The sequence below is a fragment of the Diceros bicornis genome, chromosome 1 (assembly GCF_020826845.1).
Source record: "Diceros bicornis minor isolate mBicDic1 chromosome 1, mDicBic1.mat.cur, whole genome shotgun sequence".
In the NCBI taxonomy this organism is placed as follows: domain Eukaryota; kingdom Metazoa; phylum Chordata; class Mammalia; order Perissodactyla; family Rhinocerotidae; genus Diceros; species Diceros bicornis.
Genome location: NC_080740.1, coordinates 40353583 through 40380699, shown reverse-complemented (window position 1 = coordinate 40380699; position 27117 = coordinate 40353583). Strand labels below are relative to the sequence as shown.

At 41.2% G+C, this 27117-nt stretch overlaps 1 long non-coding RNA gene across 1 annotated transcript; it reads left to right on the top strand.

The window, feature by feature from the left end:
* Positions 1-10919: 10919 nt before the first annotated feature.
* Positions 10920-25864, top strand: LOC131404559 (uncharacterized). Its single transcript, XR_009219813.1, has 3 exons — positions 10920-11119; positions 24158-24256; positions 25744-25864. It is a non-coding gene; the product is annotated as an uncharacterized LOC131404559 (long non-coding RNA).
* Positions 25865-27117: the final 1253 nt, after the last annotated feature.

The following is a 27117-nucleotide window of genomic DNA, read 5'->3' as shown; positions in this document are numbered from 1 at the left end:
ATTGGTAGGTGTTATTTATATAATAAGGCTAAATCAAGGTGTTCTGATTCTAAATTGAGTTTTTTCACCACCGATCCTTAGCAACTCTAATCAATGAACATTTTTAGTATAATGTATAAGGCACTGTTTACTTGTAATCCCTACTCTGCCTCTTCCAAGCTGTGTGACTTGAACAATTTAATTGAGCCACCTGGACCTTGGTTTCCTCTCCTGTAATACTGGGATAATAATATTCCTAACTCATTGGTTATTGTGAGGATTCAGTATTGTTCAAGTAAATGCTTAGAAGAAGGCTTATTACATGCTAAGTGTCCAATAAAAGTAAGTGGTTATTCTTACTATTATTACTGCCATAATGGTTGAATATGAGACCTGGATGCTTGTCAGAATTCTAGAGATTATCTCATTCTTTTTCTTCCCCGATTTGTAACTGTATAACTGCAGATCTGCTAGTCACGTCAAAGCCATTTGGCTTCTGAATTCAAAAGAGTCATGGTTACTCCAAGAAAGATTTCATATTTCACTTATCATTTTAAACTTGGTTCTCAAATTTCCCAAAGGAGGTAAGTCACTAACAATGCAGGACGGACTTTGGAGCAGGGCTGTGGGGGCATCTTCATTAATGGGTGACATACTTGGAAATAATCACCATCCTTGATTGCCCTGCCAATATGATTAGAAAGAAGGAGGGGAGAGAACGCATTTCTTTGTGAAACTCCTAAGACAAAAACTAAATTTGGTGGTGTTTTCTCTGCCTCTTTCATTTGTCTTTCCATTCCATCAGACTGGTTGAGTACAGACTCGAGCATCGTAGAGCGCATTGTGGAGCAGCATTGATGAAAGAACAATAAAACCCTTCTCTTTAGGAAGATAAGTCCCAAAGAGCTCTCATTGCCTTGACTCAGGAGAGGCTGTGGAAACAAAAGGGCAGGGCCTGAGTCTGAAGTGACCATAGCAGGGCTCAGCCCCCAGGCTCTCATTACCTCCAAGTGCGCACCTTCCTCCCAGCCCGGCAGCCTCCTGTGCTCTTTCCTTTTGGAGCCTCATGGGGGTGTTGGAGTGCCATGCATTGATATATGGGGGATGGGGGTTTGGGGGCATGGAGTGAGGCCCAGTTGGCCCCTTCCTCTCCACCCCCGGGGCACTGAACATTTGTTGTCTCCAGAGAGGGCTTCTCTGGCTTCAGCCCAGCTGTCCCTGTGAGATAACCACCATGGCTAATACTCTAGTGATGAGCCACTTCGGGTCTCCGCCTTGCCACCTCTGATCACTGTGAAATATGAGTTGGGGAGTTCTCTGTAACAAATGCCTGCTTGACTGAGCCCCTATTCAGGCATCCGGTGTCAGCACTTGTCGCAGACAGCCGCTCCAGCCACTCCAGCCAGACAGTGACAGATTCAGCCTCCTGCTCAGACTGTCAGGGGAGCCTCCCCATCAGGCTTGGGCTTGTCACAAGAGCGCCTGGCCTGATCCTGCCAGGGCTCTGGGCTGCACCTGTGCTTCCAAATGTCAGTGGGGTTGAGAGCCAGCCGCTTTCACTACCCTTCTTGTCAAGGTCAGCTGGCGTGGTGGGAGAGGGGAGCTCCCACATTGAGACAGACCTGCCTCTTTTGTCCTTTGCCCCTGCATCAGAAGTCCAAGGGGCTCAGGACTTGTCAAAGAAAGCATTTGAGTAGATCTTGGGTAAAGTTAAAAAAAAAAACTTGCCTGGAGATAGTTAGTCTAGAATTAGTCTAACATTATCTTGTTAGGCTTGGTTGAATATAAGGTGAAGGAGAACAAAGCTAGTTATGGGTGGTAGGAAAGAAAGGGTTCATGTTAGTGGCCACTTCAGAGATTCTGCCAGCGTTGGCCATATGGTGATCCTAATGATGATTTATAAATCAGAAGTTGCAACTTGATGGCCCGTGGATTGAATTTGGCACAAAGGATTTTTATTCGGCCTAGAGCGTTTGTTTGTTTTTGATAGAACTTGATGCCAATATTTAGAATTCAGAATATTTCACATACAAATGTGATTTCTGGCTTCTCTTCAAAAATCTAGCTCTGGCAACACTGGGCTTGCCTAGGGACAATTCTTGCATAGGGACAATTGGGGTAAACCACACTATTGCCACTGCTCACTTTAGAGAGGGCACATACTCTCTAGTTTGCCACAGTCCTCACCTCTCCCTATTGCTACACCCAACCTGCTTCTCTTATTTCTATTACATGGATGATCCCTGTAGATATTTGAGTTGGTGATCCCTGGTACAAATACTGAGCTTCAAGTACATATTCAGTCTTAAACGAACTGTATTTAGTAAGTTGTTTTTTTCTCCCACTGGGATGATAAGTGACAGGCATTGCTTGAACTTTCATGATTTAAATGCAATGAATAATAGGAAAGAAGAAAAATGGTGGTTTTATTGATATGTGAGGACTATAGTTAACCATTGCCAGGCCTTAGCTCTTGAACTTAGATAAATGTTCCATAAAGGATAAACTTTGTGACAAGTTGTGGTGTTTCTACTGAGACAGGAAGAGAAACACATTAATTGAAAACTATTATATTGTCTCATTTTTAATCCTTCCAAGTTAGCGATATGGTCTTCTTTCCACGAATGAGGAAATGGGGCTCAGAGTTAAGAACCTTTCTCAGAGTTTTAAAGCTGGAAGTTAAGGGAACCAGAACTTATTTCTTTGTACAAGTCCTTGCTTTTCTCTACAGCAAACTGCCGCACCCAGTGGAATCCTGTGGCATCTATTTAGGCTAAAATTCAAACATTGCTGAAGAGATAACATGTACTAGCTTCGTTAAATAGGCTGCATTTGGACTTTAGAAGCACGTGTTTAAGAGTCTTTGATAATAAAAAAAAGTAAAAAAGCCTTATTTATGATGAGGATTTTTTTCCTTAAAGTAATTTTTTTAATCCACCTGATTTGCAATTAAAATAATAAGAGCAAACCTTACAGAGCACATACTGTTTATATAGATTACCTTATTTAGTCCTCTCAACAACCATACAAGGTAGGTAAAATTATTATCCATATTTTATCGATGAGGAAACTGAGGCACAGAGAGATAATGCTGAGAGACTTCAATAAACTGCTTGATAAACCATTAAGTAGGTTGGGATCAGAATCGTCAACGCAGCTTAGCCTTCTACCTTTCTGACTCTTGGTGAATGTTAGCCAAGATATTGGACAAGCTGTAACAACTGGCTTTCTGTAGTCTGTATCTAGCTGTGCCAATCAGCTGTTTCCTGTTCTCTGGAGGTAATACTAGGAAAACCCCTTGAGGACTTGTTTGCCCAAATAGAAACCTTAAAGCTGCTTCCATGAATGATGGTTTAGGAAGGTCATTAGTAGTTCTGATAGCTGTAAATAAATTGTTTTGAAGTGATGGTTGTGGGATGAATCACTTATGGGTAAGTGATATGTTATGGGAATTGTCTGAATCTTCAAATATAATGAATTTTATTGATTATGAGAAAAAATATTTTGGATGATGATAACTCCACTGTGCTAGGTTTTCTGTTTGAAGTCTGCATAGGTTGGGTTAGTTTAAATGTCTGAGGTATTTGAATTGAATGCATTTGAGGTACAGGAAAGTGAGTAAATCCTTTCTGGCCTTGTCACTGAGGGACTGGATGGGGCTGCAGTGCCCAGCTTGAAGGGGAGAAGTTACTTTGAATAGATTTGAAGGATTAGTTCCCAATGCCTATCTTTGAAGAATTTCTTGTTGCTATTCGCTCTTAATGTAGTTGGAGGCTGGCCTATCTTTTGGATCCCAGAGCCCAGTGACTACTCTGACTCTGCTGTCAAAGAGAACACATGAGAAACAGTTATATCATCCTGCTTTTCCCATCACTCATCCCCACATTCCTAGGCTAACTTGGGATCTAAGAGATGTTCATAAAGCTTGTCCGCATGCAACCACACCAAAGGCTACAGTGCATTCCTTTGTAGTGACCAAAGTCTTCTTGTTTGGGGGAGTAATTAGGTAGAAAATAACCTGAGCAACTCGTGGTTAAGTCATTATGAATCTCTCACTACAGATTTAAGTGGTAGCGATCTGACATGCTCTCCTTCCCTCTCTGGAGATATAATGGATTAGAATCATCAGAAAAGCTATGCTTGCCCTAGGTTTCATCTCTGCTGGTTCAGCAAAGGCCAGGGCTGAATGCAGTACTTTTTGTACTATTACCTGCCATGTCTCCTTCTGGGCTACTTTTTCTCTGACAATATCCTACATATCAGTGTCCCCAGGGTTAATCTCAGGCCTTTCCTTGTTGCTTCCCTTCTATCCTTTCCAAGATGATTTTGTTTAAAAACCACCTATATCTTTAGCTACCACTTAAAAGCTGTGGACTCCTAACGAAAACAACTTTAGACCTTTTCTTTCCTCTGAGCTGGAGTCCTGTTACCCACTGCTCATATAACCCATCCTTGTGGATGTTCCCTTGGCTTCTCAAAAACAACAGGCTTTAACCTAAGCTCATTACCTTCCTTACTATCTCACCTGCTCTTCTTCCTGCAATTCTTACTTTGTGTGTGTATCAAATTTCATCATTCCTAAATTCTGACTCATTAAGTCTAGGATGAGGTGAGGAATCGACATTGTTTGCAAACACCTCTAGTAATTCTGATGATTGTGGTCTATATACAACACTGAGAAAAGCAGCTTAGTGAATGTTTTTCTTTCCACCTGGTCACCTGAGCTAGAAATCTTGGAATCACCCTAGACTCATCCCTTCTGCTCAACCCATGTCCAAAGGGCTACTGTGACCTATTGATTCTATTTCTTCAGTGTGTTTCAAATCAGACCCTTTCTCTTTATTCCTATTGCTGCTCCCTTCCTTCAATCCTAGATCATCCCAACCATCTTCTTTCTCCTTGGCTTACTCTTGTGCCCTTCAGTCCACTCTCTACCATGCCTCTAGAGTGATCTTTCCAAAATACAAATAGCATATTGCTACTTCCCCTCTCAAAAGTTTTCAGTGGCTCTCTATTCTAAAGAATAAAGGCTAAACTCCTTAGCGTGGTATATTAATTCTCTCATGATCAGGCCTTGGCACATGCATCCTGCTTCACCTCTTTGTCAATCCCTTATTTCAGCTCCTATTCCAAATACGTTAAGCCGTTTGTAAGCCTGAACATTTTTAGATCTCTGTATCCTCCATGCTATTATGCAGGTTAATCTTTTTGCTTCCAATACCCTTCCTTTTCTTTGGCTGGCTAAGTAAAACTTGGTCATCCAGTGAGTCAAGTCAAGTATTTCCAATTTGGGAAAGACTTCCATGATCTTTGCTGACTGATTAAGGATTTCTCTGGTTAAATTTCTCTAGAACTCTGTGTCTACAGGCATCAGAGCATTTATTACAGAGTGTTATATTTATTGGTTTACTTCTTTAAAACCAGAATGTTAGTTTCTTGAGAGCCTTGACTATGTCTTCAATTTCTGTATGTCCGGTACTTACCACAATGCCTGGCATTTACTAGACATGCAAAAGATACTTGAGAATGAATGAGTGGCCAAATGTTTTTAAACAACGTGGTAAAACTTTAGCCACATCAAGATTCAGAATGAAGAGGAATGTACTTTTGTCATGGCCCTTGCAATGCAGGTGATTCTCTTGCCTTAGCAATGGAGTTTCCATCAGTTTCATTTTGTTCCTCCCAGGATGGGGAGGTATATGTGAAGATCAGCTTATTACCTAGTTTCCCTTCTCAAAGTTCTTTTTACCGGTCCAAGTTTTTTTGTTAGAGCATGCAAAGGAAACTGGTGTTCCACTGCTAAGAGCAAAAGCCAAGCAGTGCCTCCATGATGATTTTAAGATGTGGATTTCAAGCTAATTTGTACCAAATCAAATGGAAATTTCAAGAAGGCTGTTTTCAGTTCAATATAAGCAGTCGGATTTTCCAGAACAAGAGGGCGGGTTTCAAGTAGTGAAATAACTTCTTGTCCCTGGAGCTCACACGGAAGCCAGACTATTGTAAACATGATTTCTCCTTTGGGTGGGAGTCTGGGGGTGAATGGCAACTTGCTTATCCAAACATTGTGAGGATCTCCGGTTATCCTGTTTCTTATTAAGTATAGTTATTCAGTCAACCTTCCACAGCATTTGTTAAGCAACTATGAAGACTCTGGAATTATGTCATAGGCTTAATCTACAAAGATGAACAGGACACTGTCCCTATCAAAGAAGAGACCAACATGTAAACAACCTAGTCTTTAGCAGTCCTTTGCTGGCACTTTCTCAAAATCCTGCTCTGCATCAAACCAGTAAGAACAGAGTTGGGAGTCAGGATGAAAGAAACTTCCTTCTTCTGTTGTGAGAGAAAAATTCCTCTCAGGAAAGATGACATCTGCAATGTTTTAAGTGGGAAAGAATCAGTGCTCTGGGGACACCTCATTCTAGTTTTTTAAGAAAAGAGCATTTCAGAGGGTAGGTATGTTTGCTTGATACAATAAATGTGGCCCTAGAAAAAGTCATTTCACAGAAGCAGAAAACCAGTGTGGCTTCTGTCCAACCCAGACCTTTGGATGGAGAGCAATATGGAAGGAGCTGCCTCAGCTCAGAAGTAGATGTGGAAGAGGCTAGGGAGTGGGCTTAGTGTCCCTTTGAGAGCCACCCCAACAGAACTATGTGAGCAAGTGAAGTGATGAGTAGGATCTAGTGGGGGATATCTTTGGTTAATTGAGAATTGCATCGTCTGTAATTGAATCTTAGTTTTTATTTAAAAGTATGCCATTCCTCTAGTTTAAAAACCATTTTTCAAAAGAAATTAGTTTAGGCTACTCTATGAAAGAATGTAGAGTGGTTAATTTAAATAAAGGAGAAGAAAGAGGAACACTTGGTTATGTTTCTTAGCCTCATATCAAACTATATTTGTTTATTTATGATTTTTTTTCCCAGAGTGCAATAATTCTATTGTTTTCTCCATAAAACACATTTATGTCACTGATGAGTTGGCTGCACATTCTTTCTCTAAATAGAGTGTTCCTTGAATATGATATTAACCGTTCAAACATCTGGTGTTTTCAGGATATTTCTGGAGGCAAAGTTGCTCTGTTTCTTCCTACGCTGAGGAGCAGGACATATCTAAGAGTTTCCAGCATTGTTTTCTCCTGGGGGAAGCTGTCTTCTGAGCAACTGTGAGTGTTGAGATGATGGAAGGCAAAGAACTTTTGCTGGGCTGGAACTGGGCCCAGAGGAATGGACTGTGCTGCTGCTTCTCACCAAGGAGCCAGGAAAGCCTCTATAGGGAGTGGAAATCAGGTTCATTTAGAACTCACGAAAGGCCTCAAAGAGAGATTATTTTGAACAGGGGAACTTATATTTTTAAAAAATTGATGATAAATTTTAAATATCATTCTTGTCAATCCTAGAGGCCAGGAACTGGGCTCAGTGGAGTCCTGGGTAATCACTCAGGACTTCCTACTGAACCCAAAGGGCAGAGTAACGTCGCTCATTCTTGGCGGGACCCCTCAGCCAGCTGGTGCTGAACAACCAGGGGCCTCTGATTGTTCCCCTCTGCCCGGTACCAGTGGCACTAACTCTTCTCTGCTTGCATGTCACTGCAGCATAGAAAGAAGCTGGGAGTTGAGTTCAGCTTCCAGGTGGAATATTTGTAAAATCCAATACACTCATTTTCACCAAATACAACAATTTGGATTATAATATACCATTAAAATAAATTTCCACAGGAAGCAAATGCAGTATTATGAATTTATGTCAGTTACTGTCCTACAGATAATAATATTATCATATATCAACTTGTCATAAATTACCCAATAAATCAGCAATAGAACTTAGATGGGAGAGCCCAAGATTTCTCTCTTTCCTCTTCGTTATGCTAAACCACAAAGGGATTTTGAGGGTACTGCAGTAGAATAATAGTCTGGTTGTCCATGCCCATTGTTTCAACACAGAACAAGAAGAATTTGAAATAACAGTGTGAAATCCTTAGAGTAAGTCTCTCCATAATATGATATACCCAGCAGGAGAGGTTAAAGCTGGGGTTTCCTCTGGAGAGAACACTACCACTGTGCTAGTGAATTTTAATCTGATTTGAGGCTAGTATCTTAAGGGTCCTATCCCAAAAGGAGAAATTATCCCCTTCATGGTAGATTCTTGAATTTTTTGGTGCTTATGAGCTCTTGCTGGGGAAATTAGGGGTCTAGGTTTTATTCAGGCTGGGATTCTAATTGTCAACCAAGAAATCACTTATCTTCTGTGGGTTCCATTCCCTCTCTTTAAAGGAAAGAGGATTGAATTGGATGCTTTATTTGATCTCTTCTTGGTCCAAAGTTTGCCTTAGTTATAGGAAAGTCCTTTACTCACTGTTGATGCTGGTTCACTTTCCTATCATTCACTCATTCAATAGATTTTGTAGACTATGTACTTATATTTCAAGCACTATGCTAGGTTAAGGGATTTGCCTATAATGGTGAATAGCAGAGTCTTGGTACCAAGAAGCCCAACATATAGTATGCTTGTGGGAAGTGGGGGTGATAATTGATACAGAAAAATCAATAGCGGTATATGATGTAATGCATGATAATCTATGAGAAGTATAGGGTGGCTTTGGAAAAACAGAGAGGGATACCTTACTTAGTCTTTGGAGGTGGAAGCAGATAAAGACAGCCTCCAGGAGGAAATGACATGTAAATTCAGACCTGAAAGAGTGCTGCTGAGCAGGAGGATGAGGGGTTATAGCTGCAGAGTGGGTCATATCAGAGGAAAACATTTGTACAAGGGTTGAGAAAGAAAGACAGCAAGACAGAGAGAGAATGAATGATTTCTTGTGGGACTGGAGGGAATTCAGCATGAAAGCCACAGCATAAAGAGGAAGGAGGAAATGGCAAGAGACAGCTGGAAAGCAGGCTGAGAGCAGGGTATGAAGTGTATTGTGCCTGAACCAGGGAGTTTGGATATTGGCAGAGAAACGGGACCTTTCAAATCAGGGAGTGAAGCTATCAGCATTTTGCTTTAGAAGGATCTTTGGCTGCTGTGTGTGGAAGGTGTTGCAGGGATGGGGGAAGGGGCTTGGCTGGGGAATGCTGGACCGGAGGGGAAAACCAGTGAAGATGCTTCCATTTCTTGACAGGGCCACCAGCTGTGTAATTGGAGGAGTTTTCCAGGCTGGTAGATGCAGATCCTGAGGCTGTTGAGCTAAGAGTGAATGATGAGAGGGCACCAGATGCTGCTCTCTAAACCTGGACCCTCTCTGTGAGTGCCTCAGCAGGCTGGAGAGGAGCTGCTCACTGCCTTTTCTAACCTGGGTGCTAACTGAGGCATGTCTGCTGTCCAGATTGGGGCTGGCATTTGCAGCCTCACCAGGAGTGGAGAAAGAAGAGCCAACTCCCTTACAGGCTAATAGGTAGGAGCTGAGGCTCCACAGGACACCATCAGTCAGGATTTGCTCATTGCCTGGCTGAGTTGTCCAAATGGGCCCATATGCCCCACAGTTCCTGTCCATGCCCTTGAATGACCTTGTCACTCTCAGCTTTTACTTTATTGACTCATACGATATCTGGACTTTCCAAAGAATGTGCAGACTCCTCATTTGTTGGAAGCAGACATCTTGGTCATGCTTGCAAAGGGCTGCAGGGCCCTGGATGAGGGGTCTGCCAGACACCCAGAAAGATGCAGGGCTACAAAGGAAAACAGGCTTAGCTGTATGTCGCAAGGCCTTCCTGAGTCCAGGTAAATAGAAGCACACATGTGGGAGAACACAGGTATTTGGCAGCTGTACCACATCCCATTCACACTTGGAGACCAGAAAGTTCAGTAAGGTGTGCTGGGGTTGAGGGATGAGGGTTGCCAATTTCTCTGGCCAGAGGAATCAGTGCTTGTACCTCTTCTTTGCTGTGCTTTACTGCTGGTCCTGAGGCATAACCTCGGATGTCGGTCCTTATATGAGCCTGTGTGAAGCCCACAGAAGGCTTGTGCTTTCTGAAGGGGCTCTGTGGATGTGTTATTTTGGATTGCATTTTGTCTGTCACCATTACATATAACCATATGTTTAACTCCCTCAGTAGATTGTAGTTCCTTGAGAAAAGCAAATGCACTCATCCATCCTGGCTTTCCTGGAAGCACTAAGCAGAGTGCCTTGCACCTAGTACGTGCTCAATAAATGCTTCTTGGAATAAAAGGGACTCTGTACTATGTGCTAAGGTTGGCTCACTCAACTTCTTCTTTTTTTTTTTTTGTGAGGAGATCAGCCCTGCGCAAACATCTGCCAATCCTCCTCTTTTTTTGCTGAGGAAGACTGGCCCTGGGCTAACATCCATGCCCATCTTCCTCCACTTTATATGGGATGCCGCCACGGCATGGCTTGCCAAGCGGTGTGTCGGTGCACACCCGGGATCTGAACTGGCTAACCCCGGCCGCCGCAGCGGAGCGCGCGCACTTAACCGCTTGCGCCACCGGGCCAGCCCCTGCTCACTCAACTTCTAAGAGTTTAATAGGTAAGGGAGGTCATGTAGTCAGGATATGCTGCCATCAATCACGTGTTTTAAATTGTTGGATTCTAACCTTTGGTGGTTTCCTGAGATAGACGAGATCCCAGACAAAGAGCAATTTCTGGGGGGCTCACAGCCCATAGCCATGGGTAGGTCTATGGAAAGCAGAGTTTCATGTCTTCCCAATGGCCTTGGAGACCATTCACTGATCATTAATCATCACATCACAACATGTTACCTGCATGCCAAGCCTCAGTGTCATTCTGCTATGCTCGGTGCTGTACACCTCGCATCTCTGTTAATCCTCACCACAACCTGTGAAAGTAGTAAGGCTATTTTTAAGATGTGGACACTAGGCCCATAGATATTATATCTTTTGTTCAAGCTTAAGTCATGTTAGAGCTGGGACTTAGACCTAGATCCGCCTGACTCCAATTTCTTCTCCTTTCATTGCACAGCTTCACTGGTTATGTTAGTGGGACTGGATCCTGGGCAAGTGGACCAGCATCCCTGGAAGCTTCACTGATCCTGGAGAACCAAGGATTGGCATGTGTGTGCAGGGATTTACTTCCTGGAAGAAGCCACAGCAAGTGGAAGACGACCACAGACTCCAGACTCCCTCCTCCTAGGCTAAGGATAATGACAGGTGGTTGCCGTAACTTCCAGGTATGTCTGGGTATGATCTAGAACAGAAATAAGAGAGATGTGATTCTGGCAAAGGGGTCATTTCTGGGCAAGACAATAGAAAGCAATAATGTGTGTCTATTGGGGGGTTGTTGCTGACTGCAGATCTCTGAGCCCTCTGGCTGACAGCTATAGGGGCATAAACAGCAACCTTAGAGCTTGGTGAGTTTGTTTGGACTCTGAATCAGGTGACCTGAACAAATGGTACCTAGTCTCTATCAAATAGTTACATTTGAGCTACTGACTCAAGGAATAGCCTACTGGGGGTGGGGGGTCAGCAAACTACAAGCTATGGAGTAGAGAGCTGTTTCTCTGCATGGTTTACCCAGATTAAGGAGTTGGAGGGGAGAAGCAGCAGGGAAGGGGAAGGTGTAGAAGTCAGGAAGTCTAGAAACAGCAAGGAATAAAGCAATCAAAGAGCCACTAATGACTTGTGTTGTTGAAATATTCTGTGTTGTAGCTTCTGAGTCTTTACAACAGGTAGAATCATTCCTTCCTCTTGGGGTCGTAAGTGCACGGGAGATACAATATTCTCAAATGCGCTTGAAGTTGACAGAGTTGTGTGAACGCAAGGTGTTATTACTGTAATGTAGCAATTTTTGCTCTGCCAACAACCCTGATATTTTCTCGTGAACATGGTCAAGAAGTTGAAACACAATTTTCCAAAAATTCTGAAGTTTTTATTGGAAAAGTAAAAGATGCTCTTCAATATTACATTTATAATTCTAGTGAAAGTTCCCTTTTCTCCTCTGCAAAGTCTCCCATGGACTATGTTTTAGAAGATGAGGGTAGAATTATAGAACTGAGCATGTAGCTTTGATTTATCTGTTTCTGTTATTTTTTGTTAGTGGGAGGGAGAGGGCATTTTTGTTTAGAAAGGATCTGGAAAACAAACCCCCAATCTAATTAAAGCCATTTTCCTGATTTCCATAATTTCTTAGAAATTGGCAGAAGAAATAATTGGAATTTTTTTGGGTAATCTGCCAACAGCACTGAATTCTACCTGCATAGTGAGCATACAGTCATCCCTTTCATCTTGGCAGCCTTAATTCATCCAGTGAGGCTGTGAGTGGTCACTTTTAGGTATGGCTGTTACATGATCAAGGCCGCTGTGACAGGGAGAAAACAAAAGAGATGTATGGTGGTCATGCAGCAGAACAAATGATTATAGCCCTCCCTGGCTTCACTACTATTCCCCCTAACAAAACAAGTGCTGTGAGAAATTGATCTGTTTACAGAGAGAAAACTTTCGAGTATAATGACCCAGTCCTGGCTCACCACATACCCTAGACTCATTAAATCTGTTTCAGTCTTCTTTGTCCTTTGTTGAAAAAGCTCTCAATAGCACTACTGACTGAAACAACTCAAATTAGTAACTTGGCTTTTGAGAATCTGTATTATTTGGTTGGTATCTGCGCAACTCACTTAACTGAATTCAGTTAAAGAAAATTGCACGAGTTAACCTTACCAAACAAATAAATGTGAAGCAAACTTTTTGATTGAATTTTGGCTGCATTTTACAAACGGCATCTCTTATCTTGAAGTCCCTTTCAAACGGAATCAAGCCCATAATTCTGAACGGCAGTAGTTACAGCAACCAGGGCTTATTTGGAGCAACTCTTAAGGGCAAATGTCCGTTTGTGGCCTGGGTTTGAAATCTGCAATTTGTCCTTCTCTTCTGTAGAGACCAGTAATCAGCAGACCTCAGACATAGGTTTAAGGGGAAGAACAGCTGTGCTCCTGAGATATCTTGAAATAAAGTTTGGCTCAGAGATTACTATGGGGTGCTTCTTAACCATTCTTTTGCACTCATTAAAATGATTCTTAGCTAAGAAGTGGATATATTGGAATGGTGTGAATGTGAACTTCTGGCTTCAAGTTCAGTGAGAGCCTGGGGGCAAGGATGCTTCTGTGACATCATTAAAATAAAAAATTTTTGTGCTTCACCATCAAGAAGTGAAAGGACAAGCTACAGAATGGCAGAAAAGTTTTGCCAATTGTACATCTGATAAGGGGCTTGAATCTGGAATATATAAAGAATTATTACAGCTCAATAATAAAAAGACAACCCAATTAAAAAATGGGCAAAGTATCTGAATAGACATTTCTCTAAAGAAGATATACAAATGGCCAAGTGTACGAAAAGATGTTCCACATCATTAGCCATCAAGGAAATGCAAATGAAAACCACAATGACATTATTTAATACTTACTAGGATGGCTATAGTAAAAAAGACAGATAATAACAAGTATTGGTGAGGAGGTGGAGAAATCAGAACCCTCGTATATTGCTGGTGGAAATGTAAAATGATGCAACTGCTTTGGAAAACAGTCTAACAGGTCTTCAAATAGTTAAACAGAGAGACTGAAAAAAAATCAATTGGAAATCTTAAAGGGAGAAAAATACTAAGATTATATGTGAAACCTACAAGGTTCAAAGTTCTGATTTCACCAAGCACAGCTAAATCCCTGAATTGGGTGAGATGGCACAGAGGAGTTGTATTTCAATGCTTTCTGCTTTTGTAACCAAGGAACAAATTTTATAAGAAATGTGATAGTTAAGTAATCCCAGTAATGGCCAAAGCAGGTAGTGCACAGACTTGGAACTGAAAAGAAAATAAAAACAAACAGAGAGGAAAAGACCCCTTTCCAAAGTGCAGGAAGCCTTTGAATAAGATGTTTTTGTTCTGCCCTACTCGAGGGCTGGTGGTGACTTTCTGTGGTCCTGTTTATCTGTTGTTGGGAGATAAAGAATCAAAGTTCTGCCCATGGCTACTCTCCTTAAAACTACACCTTACTGAAGGTTTTTGTGTGCCAGCTGCCTCTGTAGTGTGTTTGGGGTGGAAATTGTAAAAAGAAAATATAACAGAGGGTATACAGGCTGAGGCAACACTGGAAATTGTCCAATTGTCCAGCCATCCCGCGGAGCTGCACAAAAGAGATGTTTAAAGCAAAGCTTCATTTTGAAAGAAAACCCTTAAGGGAACACGTTTTAAAATTCTTTAAAAAGTCTTTGTTTGGCACACGAAAGTGAAAAGACTAGAGGGAAGACGAAGAAGTCAGACGCAGTTGAAGTCCAAATTTCAGGGCAGGTACCTGTGTTCTGTTCTTCCTTATTGTCTTCCTCGTTGGATCAGCGATCCTATTTCCATTCAGTACTTTAGTGATTGGTGAGGGAGAAAAAAGAACCTCACAGGAAAATGGCATAAAATGGCATAAAGTCCCTATCAATGAATTGGATTTAAATAGCACCCAGGTGGCTGGCAAAGAAAAAGCCAATAGCACAATCAATCAGAAACCTGCTCTAGTTTAGAAACACTATTTATGCTATGGTTTAAGCAAAGGGTTCAGGATTATTGGAATTTTTGCCCTTCTACCCTCCCTCTTTATTTGGTACAAGTGTTTATTTGAAGAACTTAATTAAAAAATATAAAATAAAAAGTACTGGGGGAGACTGAAACAGAAGTCCTTCAGAGCCAGAGCTCAAAGCTTCTTGCCGTATGCTTGCCTAATATGGCTTATTAGGCTGTGTGCTTGTTGCCATATAGTTTTATTAATTGATGCTAGCTTTTCTGTATGCTAATCAGTGGATACATGCAGATATTGATGTTAATTAGTGTTCTGTTAAAAAAAAAAAGCAAAGCCCAAACCTTTCTTATGTGAGGCACTCTTTAGATTGTGCATTTATAGTTAAATTGGCCCCCACTTGGGCTGACCTCCTTAGGGCACTAACAGACAATTTAGTTTAGTGTAACACCTTTTATGCTGTAGATGTTTCTACAGAGGAATTAACAGCAGGACTGTAGAAAAGCCAAGTGGCTTATAAATATTTCCTATGCATATTGAAGTAGTTGTCCACAGGTTATGTTTTTAGTTTTGGGAACAGATAGCAGAAGGGATTTCACTGTATCTCATTTCAGCAAGAACTCACAGAAACAGGTACACACCTGTACTCCAAGATCACGTTGTTGTATCCACCTTAGGCCTCTGGGGTACCTAGAACCTGCTGATGGGGAATTCTTTCTGGAGTAGAGAAACAATCTAGAGAACGTGGATTCCAAACATTGGCACTTTGATTGTGGACAAGTCCCTGAATCTCTCTTGAACCGTGGTTTCCCTTTTTGAAGTCAGAAGATTGGACCAGATGAACTCTCACATGCTTTCTAGCTCTCCAATTCCATTAGTCTATGGTTTATATGCTGCTGCCATTCTTAAAACAGGTTAGGTCTAATCACATAAATTAAAATGTAAAATAGGTAAAGAATATGGGAAAGGGACGTTGTACTTCTCTTTATTTTCGTTAATAAAAAAGGAAAATATGTTTCCATATATACAGATACATAAACATACATATACACAACACATTAAAAGACTAGTCTTTTTTATTAGTAATTGAACTGAACTTTGCAGTAAATTTTCATTTCATTAGCCTAATTATTTGTGACCCTCTTATAAATTTCACCAGCCTGCAAAACTAGTAGCCCACCAAAGCCAACTACTATCAATCCCTTTCTCAATTAACAAGCAATTATTGTGCATCCAATATGTGTTCACACTGTGCTAGGAACTCTAGGGCAATTGAAGAAATTTAAAATGTAGTACAATTAAGAACCATCGAGTGCTACATTCTTTGGTATTAATTGTGTGCATAATAGGGATTTAAGAAAGAGGAAAAAATAGAAAGTGGTTCTTGTTAGAGAAAGCTTCATTAGGTTTGTGGCACATGAATTGGTCTCTGAAGGTTGGGCAAGGTATGGGGCATTCCAGTAGAAGGGTGGAAGAAAGTCATATAAGCAAATGAATGGAGATGATACCAATCATGCTATGAGCAGAGGAAAGCGAGTGGAGGGAGTTTACTTAGACAAACAAACCACATTACTATGGGACACCACCATGAAGGTGTTTTGACTTGAAGTAGTGGCTAACATGGACAAGGTATTTTGAAGAAATCACCAGGGAGTGTGTGCAGGATGAATCCTCATGTCTCAAGATTACCTCCTCTATGGAACATTTTCCATATGTTCCCAGATGGAATTAAAGTGTCACTGCATGCTCTTCTTCCACTTATTTTGTAAGTGTTGGGTTGCAATTAAGATGGTGTTTGTTGAGGAAACCTAAAATATCTGAGACATACTTTGGCCCAGCCTACTTCTTTTTGAGGTCTTCAAGGGAGATATAGTGCACAGAGTGGTCTTTTAAAAACATAAAGCATATAATATCACTCCTGTGCTTAAAATCTTCCAAAGGACTTCCAGCTCTACTCTATTAGGTAAAGAGCTTGAAAGTCAGCACCTTCAACCTTACAACAAGAAAAAGCTGGATATACTGAAAATCAGTGACTTTTATGGGACCCATCAGAGAACTGAGGTCTCAGGAAAACCACCAACATGAAATCTGAGAGACAGGTACATCCAGAGAGCCATAGCCCAGATCTGTTTACCTTGAGCAGAAGCTGCTGAAGCCTTAGACTGGAAGGAACACTTATGTGGCAGTTTTGATGAATTGCCAGAGGCTGAGTATGGACTAATTTGACCGTGAGAAACAACTGGGGGACCACACTTGATGGGCTTTACGTTCAGGAACCCCACCAGGTTCTTATTGTGAAGATCTGAGAAAGATCTTCTTATGGCTCTGACAGACAAGGGGATAGTAATTATTGTGAAATATGCCCAGAGCCTTCTCCATAACCAACAGACACTCTCCAGGGGAAAAGGCTTACCATATTCCAGCTGGAGTGGGAGCATTCCTCTCACTTCAGCTCCCTCTAACCTTTCTGTCTCACCTAAGGATGGAGTAAGGGTAGTGGTGGACATAGTTGACAGGGTCAGGGAGATAAAGAAGCTATATCTCTGGAGAAACTCTGTGAAGATTACAGCCCTAAGATGCAGACCAACCAGAAGACTAGTGAAGTTTATTGGGAAGATTACAGTACACTTCCCTTCTCACAGACTTGACCACACATCAATACGGATCCAGTGTGATAACCGTCAATTATAGGTGGAAGAGCTGTAAGACAAAGACTCTTTCTGGGGAGGAGAGTATTTAGTGAAGCCAAGGTCAAGAGGGGAGACAAAAACAAGAACACGGGAAGAATTTGAAGCTTCTGGCACCTGTAACTCAGCAAACATTAAACATAGCCCAACTCCCAGCCAGATTAACAGAAATACTCACACTGAAGGCCTATATACCTCAGTTCCTATTACCTGATGCATGTGAAACTTTTAACAAAAAATGATAAGGCACGCCAAAAGGCAAGAAAGAACAGTCTGGGGAGATAAAGCAATCACGAGAACCAGACTCAGATATGACATAAGGTGTTGGAATTATCAGACAGGGAATTTAAAATAACTTTGATATGTTCAGAGTTCTAATGGAAGAAGTAGACAACATGCAAAAACAGATGGGTAATGTAAACAGAGAGATGGAAACTCTAAGAAAGTATCAAAAGGAAATGCTAGAAGTAAAAACAGAAAATGAAGATTGCCTTTTATGGGCTCATCAGTGGACACAACATGGCTAAGGAAAGAATCAGTGAACCTGAAGGTAGGACAATAGAAACTTCCCAAACTGAAATGCAAAGAGAAAAATGAAAAAATCAGAACAGAACATCCAAGAACTGTGGGACAATTTCAAAAGGTATAACATGCATAACTGGAATAACAGAAAGAGAAAAAAATAAAGGAACAAAAGAAATATTTAAAGCAATAATCGTTGTAAGCTTTCCAAATTAATGACAGATATCAAATCACAGATCCAGAAAGCTCAGAGAACACTAAGCAGCATAAATACCCCCAAAACCCCTATATCTTGGCATATTATATTCAAGTTACAGAAAACCCAAAACAAAGAGAAAAATTTTAACCAGAATTAAAAAACAAAACAAAAAACAAAAAATACCTCACCTATAGAGGAACAAGGATAAGAAACCATGAAAAAAGAAGAGAAGAAAGTAAAATATTTTAAGTATTGAGAGAAAAACTCCCACCAACCTAGAATTCTATGTCCAGTCAAATTATCCTTCAAAATTGAAAAAGAAATAGATTTTCTCATATAAACAAAAACTGAGGGAATTCATTGCCTGCAGACCTGTCCTACAAAAAATGTTAAAAGATGTACTTCAGGGAGAAGAAAATGATATAGGTCAGAAACATGAATCTACATAAAGAAAGAAGGTGTATTAGAGAAGGAATAGATGAAGGTAAAATAAAATATTTCATTTAAAAGATAACTGCTTTTTTAAAGTGATAGTAAAAACAATGCGTTGGGTGATTATAACATATGGATAAGTGAAATGAATGACAGTAATGTCACAGGAATGGAAGGGAAGATTTGGGAATGTCAGTTATGTATCTGGACTACATATGAAGTAGTCTAGTGTTATTTGAGGGTGGACTTAGATTAGTTAAAGATGTATGTTGCAAAATCTATGCAAGTCACTACAATTTTAAAAAAAAGTATAATTGATACTTTAAGAGAAGAGGTAAAATGGAATCATATGAATGCTCAATTAAAAATAAAAAAGGCAGAAAAAGAAGGGGGGAGAAGAAATAACAAATGCAATGAATAGAAAACAGTTAAAACATGGTAGACATTTACCCAACTATATCAGTAATCACTTTAAATGTGAATGGTAGAAATACACCAATTAAAAGACAAAGACAAAGAGTGAATTAAAAGAAAAGAAGACCTAACTAGATGAACTATATGTTGTCTACAAGAAACCCACTTTAAACATAAAGACTCAGATGGGTTAAAACCTTCCAGTGGCTTTCCATGGCACTTGGAATAAAATCCACATTCCTTATTAAGGGCTACAAAGCCCTGTGGTCTGGCCTCTGTTACCTCTCTGACTCCATTTTTCACTGCTCTTTCCCCATGATCATTTTACTCCCAAATGGAATTCTCCAGGTACACTTCTACCTGATGACCTTTGTATATGTTGCTCCCTCTACTTGAGATGCTCTTTCTTCAGATGTCATCAGGGCTTGGTCCTTCACTGCTTTTAGATCATTATTCAAATGTTACTTCTTTAGAAGGCCTTCCATGATCCCATGTTTAAAATCTTAACCTTCCTTCTACAACTCCCTATGTCTTTTCCCTGCTTCATTTTCTCCATAGCTATAAAACGTACGATGTTCTTACATCTTAATTTCTTGTTTATAAACTGTCTTTATCCACTAGAATGAAACTCCATAAGTGGATTTTTTAAAAAATTATTTTTTTTATACTAGATCCCCAGGGCTTAGAATAGTGCTTGGTATAGAGTAGGTCTTGATACATATGTATTACATGTTTGAAGGAAAAATGGATATGTTGTTAAATGCTGTGTCCTTAGTGCCTAGAACAATTCCCCCTGGAAGAAGGGGAGCTGAATAAAGTACTTGCTGAATGAATGAAAGTAACATCTTATTATTAGCTAAATTTGGGACTCAAACTCCAGTAAACCCAGTGAGCTAGGCTGCTCCATGTGGAGGATTCCTTTTTCATAGGCAGGTTAGGCCTCAGATGGCTCAGTTCAAATAGGCCTGAGACTTCTCTGTCTTTCCCTCAGTGCCCTACCAGTGGTGTGCTGGAGCCAGTTTGTACCAGTTCCTGAAAGACCGTTGTTAAATTTTCAAGAAATTTGCAAGCTAGCTGTTAAACTTGAACTTGGCCATAGTGGGAGTATTTATAACATAGAAAGTGGCAAACTCTACAAATCAGTGCTCCCCATCCTCGCATGCTCCCCCCTCACTCATTGGCTTGGAAAGCTGGTCTTTTACTAGTACGCCAGTGGAGGGGGCAGGAAGGAGATGGGAGAGATTTTTCTTCCCTCGGTAGTTTTCAAATGAGAACCTACTGTTCTCATTTACCTGGGGAACTTAAAATACACATATATACACAAATATCTAATACCTGGGTTCCATTCCAGACCTACTGGGTTAGAGCAGTGGTATATTCATTCCCTACTGTTGCTGTAATAAATTACCTTAAACTTAATAGCTTAAAACAACAAAAACGTATTTTTTTATAGTTGTGAGGGTTGGAAGTCTAAAATCAAGGTGTCAGCAAGGCTGCATTCCTTCTGGAGGATTCAGGAGAGAATCTGTTTCCCTGCCTTTTCCAACTTTTACAGGCCACCTACATTCCTTGGCTCCTGGCCCTTCCTTGCATCTCTCCAACCTCTTTCTTCCATCATCACGTCTTTCTACTGACTCTGACCCTCCTGCCTGCCTCTTATAAGGACCCTTGTGATTACATTGGGCCGACCTGGATACCCAGGTAATCTCCTCATCTCAACATCCATAACATAATCATATTTGCAAAGTCCTTTTATCAGGTAAGGTAACACATTCACAGGTTTTGGGAATTAGGACATGGTCATCTTTGGGACAATTATTCCGCCTACCACAAGTGGTTTTCAACCTTGGCTGAACATTAAAATCACGTGGGGAGCTTAAAAATTCTTATAACCAGGCTGCATCTCAGAACAATTAAATCAGAATTTCTGGGCTGGGACCCAGGCAGGCTTATGTTAAAAGTTCTTCAGGTGAGGGGCCGGCCTGGTGGCGTAGTGGTTAAATTCGCGTGCTCTGCTTTGGTGGCCTGGGGTTCGCCGGTTTGGATCTCAGGCATGGACCTATGCATTGCTTATCAAGTCATGCTGTGGCAGGTGTCCCACATACAAAGTAGGGGAAGATGGGCACAGATGTTAGCCCAGGGCCAATCTTCCCAAACAAAAAGAGGAGGATTGACAACAGATGTTAACTCAGGGCTAATCTTCCTCACCAAAACAAAGAAAAAAAAAAAAAAAGCTCTTCAGGTGATTCCAATGTGCATGCAGTGAAGATTAAAAAACACTCGGTTAGAGGGCCAGCCCTGATGGTCTAGTTGTTGGTTCGTTTCCTGGTAGCGGGACCACACCGCTTGTCTGTCAGTTGCCATGCTGTGGCAGCATCTCACATAGAAGAACTACAAGGACTTACAACTAGGATATAGAACCATGCACTGGAGGGCTTGGGGAGAAAAAAAAAAAGAGAAAGGTTGGCAACAGATGTTAGCTCAGGGTGACTCCTTCTCTGCAAACAAAACAAAAAACAAAAAAATCCACTGGGTTAGATGTGCCAGGATGGGATCTAGGAAGTATGTTTAAAAACATCTCCAGAGGTGAAATCTGAAGAGCACCCTGATTTAGAATTCCTCCCTTTAAAACTAAGAGGGTTTATTAATTTATATTCTGTTCACGTGTTGGTTTTTTAACCTAGAGAGACTGTGAGTTCCTTGGGTTCAGGGCCATGTTTTGCTTATCTTTGTCACCACAGGATAATATGTGATTAATATTTGTTTAATGCATAAATAAACTTTAAAAAACGCTCTTCCTTATATAATTCTTCACCTCAACACTGTCTACTGCAAGCTGCTTGCAATCTGTCTAATGTCCATGGACCATTACATACTTGTTAGGGGTATCAAGAAGGGGTCGAGAAGGGCTGAGTCATTTCAGTGGGAGAGGGAGATTGCCTTGCCCCTCATCTCACTTGCCTGGTGGCTAACCCATTTTCTTCACACATTTCCCCTGCTATTGTGCTCCATCAGCCTCTGCCTTCTCCTAGTGCATCCTATGGGAGATATAGTCTATTTATTCAGAGCAAGGATAGTCTGTATTCCCCAGAAATGTGAGTGTTGTAAGATTAAGAAGGTAGCCCACATCTAGGGGAGGTGATACAAAGTAGTCTGTGTTAAGATTTTTTTACTAACCTGGGGCAGCTACTTTTTAAAATGTATGGAGACTACCTATACACAGATGCATATTGTGCAGTTTTAAAGAGATACAATTTTACTTTGAGTGAGAGACACTGAGTCCATCAGCAAGTAGAGAAGGGTAGGTGATATTCAAGGGGAATCAGCGAGTCCCTGCTCTTCTCCTCACCCACGTTGCTCTGGCCACACTGGCTGCCACCTTGTTCATTGAATGTTCCAGGCAAGGCCAAGTACCCTTCTGCCTGAGAGCCTTTTGTACAGCTGGCTATTTTTTCCTCATGGATGCCGTTCCCCAAGATATCTGCTAGCTAACTCCCTTGCCAAGTCCAAGTCTTCCTCCATAAGGTTGCTGCCACCATACTCCCGTCCTCCTTGCCCTGATCTCTTTTTTCTTTTTTCTAAGGTATTAACCACAATATAGTAACATTTAAGTAGGATACTCATTTTTTTAATTTCTTTGTCTCCACCTTCCAGAATGTAAGGCAGGGATCTTAATCTGTTTTGTTCACTGATCTACCTCAAGCCCCCAGAACAGTTCCTGGCACATAGTTGGTGCTCAATAAATAGTTGTTGAATGAATGAATGTGTGGGAGAAAGGGATTCCAACAGCAAATAGAGAAACTAGAGCAATACAGAGATTGAGGCTGGAGGAAAAAACTAGGGAACCGGGCAGTAAGAGCATGGTATGGAGAAAACAGGATGCAATGTCCAGGATATGTGGACAGAGCGAAAACTTACTTCCAGGCCAGTGAGAGAGGAGACATAGAAAAGTCAGCTGTGAGGAAGGAGGTTGGGATGTCAATGAAGTTTTGATTAAAGTTAAAAGGGAGGAATTATAGCCCAATGGAAGAGACTTATTACTCCTGAGGAATCCAGAAAACGGCTAAAGACCGTAATTTAACTTGGGAATTGGAGGTGGAAGTGTGTAGGTACTAATCATTATAAGCTAAAAGTTCAGGGCTTGGGAAGAGGCTAGAGAAGACAAAAGGGCATTTAAGGAGAGTGCTGACAAGCAGTGCCTGGAAAGAATTGTGCTTAATATATTTATACCTGAGCTGTCACCAAAAATGGTAACGGTGCGATTGAGTGCTTTAATTAAATCTGAGCTGTGCTGACCGTACAATGTGAAGGTGTAAGTATGGTGGTACTTCAGTGGAATATGATTTGTGCGAAATTCCCTCACTCTCTGGCTTTTCATCTGACTTGTGTGTGCTGGACTTCTCTGAGTAATAATGGTTGTGGCTGGATGATGGTAGATGAGGCAGTCTAGAAGGAGTAACTGTAGGAATATTAGAAACAGGGAAGCAGGTCAAATCCAAGGGTATGGGGTAGCACAGCCACACACATACTCTCCTCTAATGCCCAATCAGGACCAGTAGGGACCATATTGTATACCATTGTGGTTTGCCTCATGGTACTTAGAGTGGTAAGTCAGCACTCGAAATCGATAACATTGATGTTTGGGGATGGTTGGTGGTACAGGGAGCATTTTTTTCCAGACGTTCAAAGGGGTTGGGATTTGAAAGATAGTTGCTATAGTTCCCTACCCCACCCCACCTTGTACCGGAAATGAGCAGGCAAACTCACCCAGGACTATTAGGTAATACCACCTGATTGATCATGTAAACCTGCTTAGACATCAGTGCTTTACATCTTACCAAGGGAAGGAATTTCTTTAAAATCTGTCCACCATGATTGGATCCTCAGTAAACATGAGTAGCACTTGTCTTTTTTCTTTTCTAGTCTGAGCAAATCAGATATTTCTGGTAAGCCAAACAATTCCACCTCTCTCACAGGCGTGGTGATTTGGGAGGTGTGGAGGGTGAATGGATTGAAGGATCAAGGTGAAGTGGGGCTGGCATATGGCTACAGCTTCCCCCTTTAGTTTATTCTTCAGATGATTCCTTCTGAAATGGCTCTGAAAAATAAGCAAATGGCTGCCAACATTATCATGCAAAGTCTTTTGAAGTCACAGCACCCTTTTCTCCTTGTCCCTGAATCTCACTGATGAATTTTGATCCCTGGCATCATCCCAATCTTGTTTGGCTTTGATTGCTGACATAATGGATATGTTGTTATTTTCTGTAAACGTTACAAGTAGGTCTTAACTAACCTAATTAGCATTGGGGTTAATTAATAGGGAGGAAATTGGCCTCATGAAAAAAGGACAGCTATGTATACAACGTCGTTATGCACTGAAGCCTGGAAACTGAAAGAGGAAAATATAGATTACTGTTTTTAGGATTAATAAGACTAGGCTCCATTTATGTACTTATTCAGAAGTGGAATACTTACCCTGATGTGTCGCATTGTGAAGAACATTCTGGAAACAGCCGAAATCTTCTTCATTAGTAAGATGCTGTGGCAAGCTTTTCTCTTGTAAGTTATTTACTCTTAATGCTTTGGGGAAACACAACTTTAAAAGGTGGAAGACAGAACATCATGCTGTCCCTGACCCAAAGAATATACAAGAGGATAAAAAGAGACCAATCTAGATGCTATCAGTGGATTAAACACCAAGGACATTAGCCCTTTGAGTATGTGCTGTACCAAAAAACAGCAAGAGAAATATTTGCTTTGTTGAAACAAAACTACACAGAATTTGTAATGTTAGTCATTTCTATCAGTTGCCAAATGAAAATCACTTACTATATTTTTTAGCTCTCTAAATAAAAATTATTGCAGAAAAATGACTCAATATTCTGGATGTCATACTGATAATTCTAAACAGAGATCATAGACCAGCATGTAAAAGGACTGGTCTGTAAGCTTGTGATTTCATTGTTGACCTGACAGGGAACCAAAAGGACAAATATTTTCCTGTCCTAGATCCTTCCAGGCTTCTGGTGTGAACACTCAATATAAACAATGACAGTTTTACTAGTTTTATTGAGTTCCATGAGAGCTGCCTGTTAGTGAGTACTTGAGGCGGGCTGTCTACAAAAAACATGATGATGAAGGAAATTGAAGAGCAAAGACTAAAAGACGTCCCCAAATCTGAAGTATTAGATAAAGATTTTGAGTGTGAGAGGTTCAGGAAAATGGAAGCAGGAAGTATAGCAAAGAAAGGATGTTGTGGGAATTTCAGAGAAATTGTTCTGTGTTTTGGGCAATTTTATTTTCAGCTGACTCAAAAAGGTAGAATGAAAATGGTAGCTATGGATCTGGTCCCAGAATATCTAAGCGGAAGGCTGGCCAGGAAGATGGCTGGAGGAAAGATGTGGAAGCTGTGGGAAGAGAGTCCAGGAGCCAAAAATAGATTTGACTTTTCTGTTTTGTCCAGTTTCTAGGTAAAACTTCCTTCTGTTCTGGGAAGAGATGAAAATACATTTCTTATTGCCAGGCTGAACATTTGGCCAGAATACAACTCCCCCTTTGGCTGCTAACAATCTGTATACCTGTAGCAAACCCAGGTCTTGATAATACAGTGCATTGGGGACAGCTGGCTGCCTAGTGCCTCATCTTGACACTGGAATAGTGAAGTTAAAACTATTGACTTTCTGAAAGAACAATTTTGAGAAGGCAAGAAATGGTATCTGCTTGTGTTAACAGCCTGCTTAGTTTTGAGTTGCCCTCAAGGGCAGTTTTTGAGGCTTCCCACAGTCTCTGATGCAGCTATAAAGATATTTGCAGCTTTATTAAATTTTTTTACTTTTTTTCCCCTTTTGGCTACTCTTTCAGTTCAGGTCATTTATCAGGGCCCGTTACCTGCTATTTACATTGGTTTGTTACTTAAACTTCTTTGGGCCTTGAAAATGTGAAGTCTTGAGAAGAAATGAATCATAGATTTTTAGGGTTGGAATGAGACCATGAAGGTCAACGTTTATCATTTTTATTTACTGTAAATTTCTTAAGACATTTTACAGAGATCATTGCGCCTGAGCTGGAGATGGGACTAAAAATAAAGAATCTAGCAACTGTGAAGACTAAATTTGCTCTAAGGTCTGTATTCCCTACTTTGGGTTTCCATTGCTTAGAACTATTAACAGAGGGGCCAGCCTGGTGGCGCAGTGGTTAAGCATGCGTGCTCCGCTTCGGCAGCCCGGGGTTCGCGGGTTCGGATCCCAGGTGCACACCAACAAACCGCTTGTCAAGCCATGCTGTGGCGGCATCCCATATAAAGTAGAGAAGATGGGCATGGATATTAGCTCAGGGCCGATCTCCCTCAGCTAAAAAGAGGAGGATTGGCATTGGATGTTAGCTCAGGGCTGATCTTGCTCACCAAAAAAAAAAAATAATAATAATTATTATTAACAGAATCTGATCACCTAGGATAACAGACTAACAACCTTCACGAGGTCAGCGGGCCTTTTGGGGGCAAGCATGGTGACAAGCCAAGCTGCCATTTGAGGGGATTGCTCTCTTCGGGCAGTAACTGGACTGTGCAATATGATGGGAAAGCAATGTTTGCTACCGGCACTTTGATGCTGAAACATAGGGGAGAACAAAGAAACTTTAATTCCAAAGCAGTCTCGTTCTTCCTGTCTCTGTCTCTGTCCGTTTCTCTCTCTTTCTTTCTCTGCCATAATGTGACAATATTTCTGAGGAAACTCTTTCATAAAGCAAGTCTCTGTAAAGCAGATCCCATTTTGCCACAGGAGGTGTTATCCAAGTGAAGTAATAACTGGTACATACATTCAGATACACACACACAAAAATGTCACTCATTTTTTTTCTGTAAATTTCTTTGTCCTCTTGAGCCCTGCCCTGCTGAGTACATGAAAACAAATTTAATCCAACACAAAAAATTTTAGTCTTCTTCAGAAACTTGAACAATGGTGACTCAGTCTCTTTTGGATCAATGCTAACATCTTTCAGATTTTCTTCCCCTTCCAAACTCATCTCCAAGATGGAGTCTGGGTGTGTGGTGTTGGGGGTGGAATTTGGACACTCTTGAAGTGGGAGGAAGAGAGTGGCCTGAGACCCACTGTGGCCTTATCATTCCCTCTGGGCCTCTGGTTTTTGAGGTCACGCTTGTCTGCCTGGTGTTGCCATTTAATCCTCACGTCTACGGCTGGCGAATCCATGATGGATTCTGTCAGCCTGGTCAAGCTTCAGCTTAGTCCTTGTTGGCTCTTGCCCACTGCCTGAGGTTTAGTTGTGGTTCCTTTCAACCCCCAGGATGGGTGAACTGTTCTGTAGCCCTGAGCCACAGGATCATTTCACCCCATCATGATAAACCCCCAGATAAGCTCCTGAGATAGACCATCCTTGACTTCCACTCTGCAACTGCACCATAA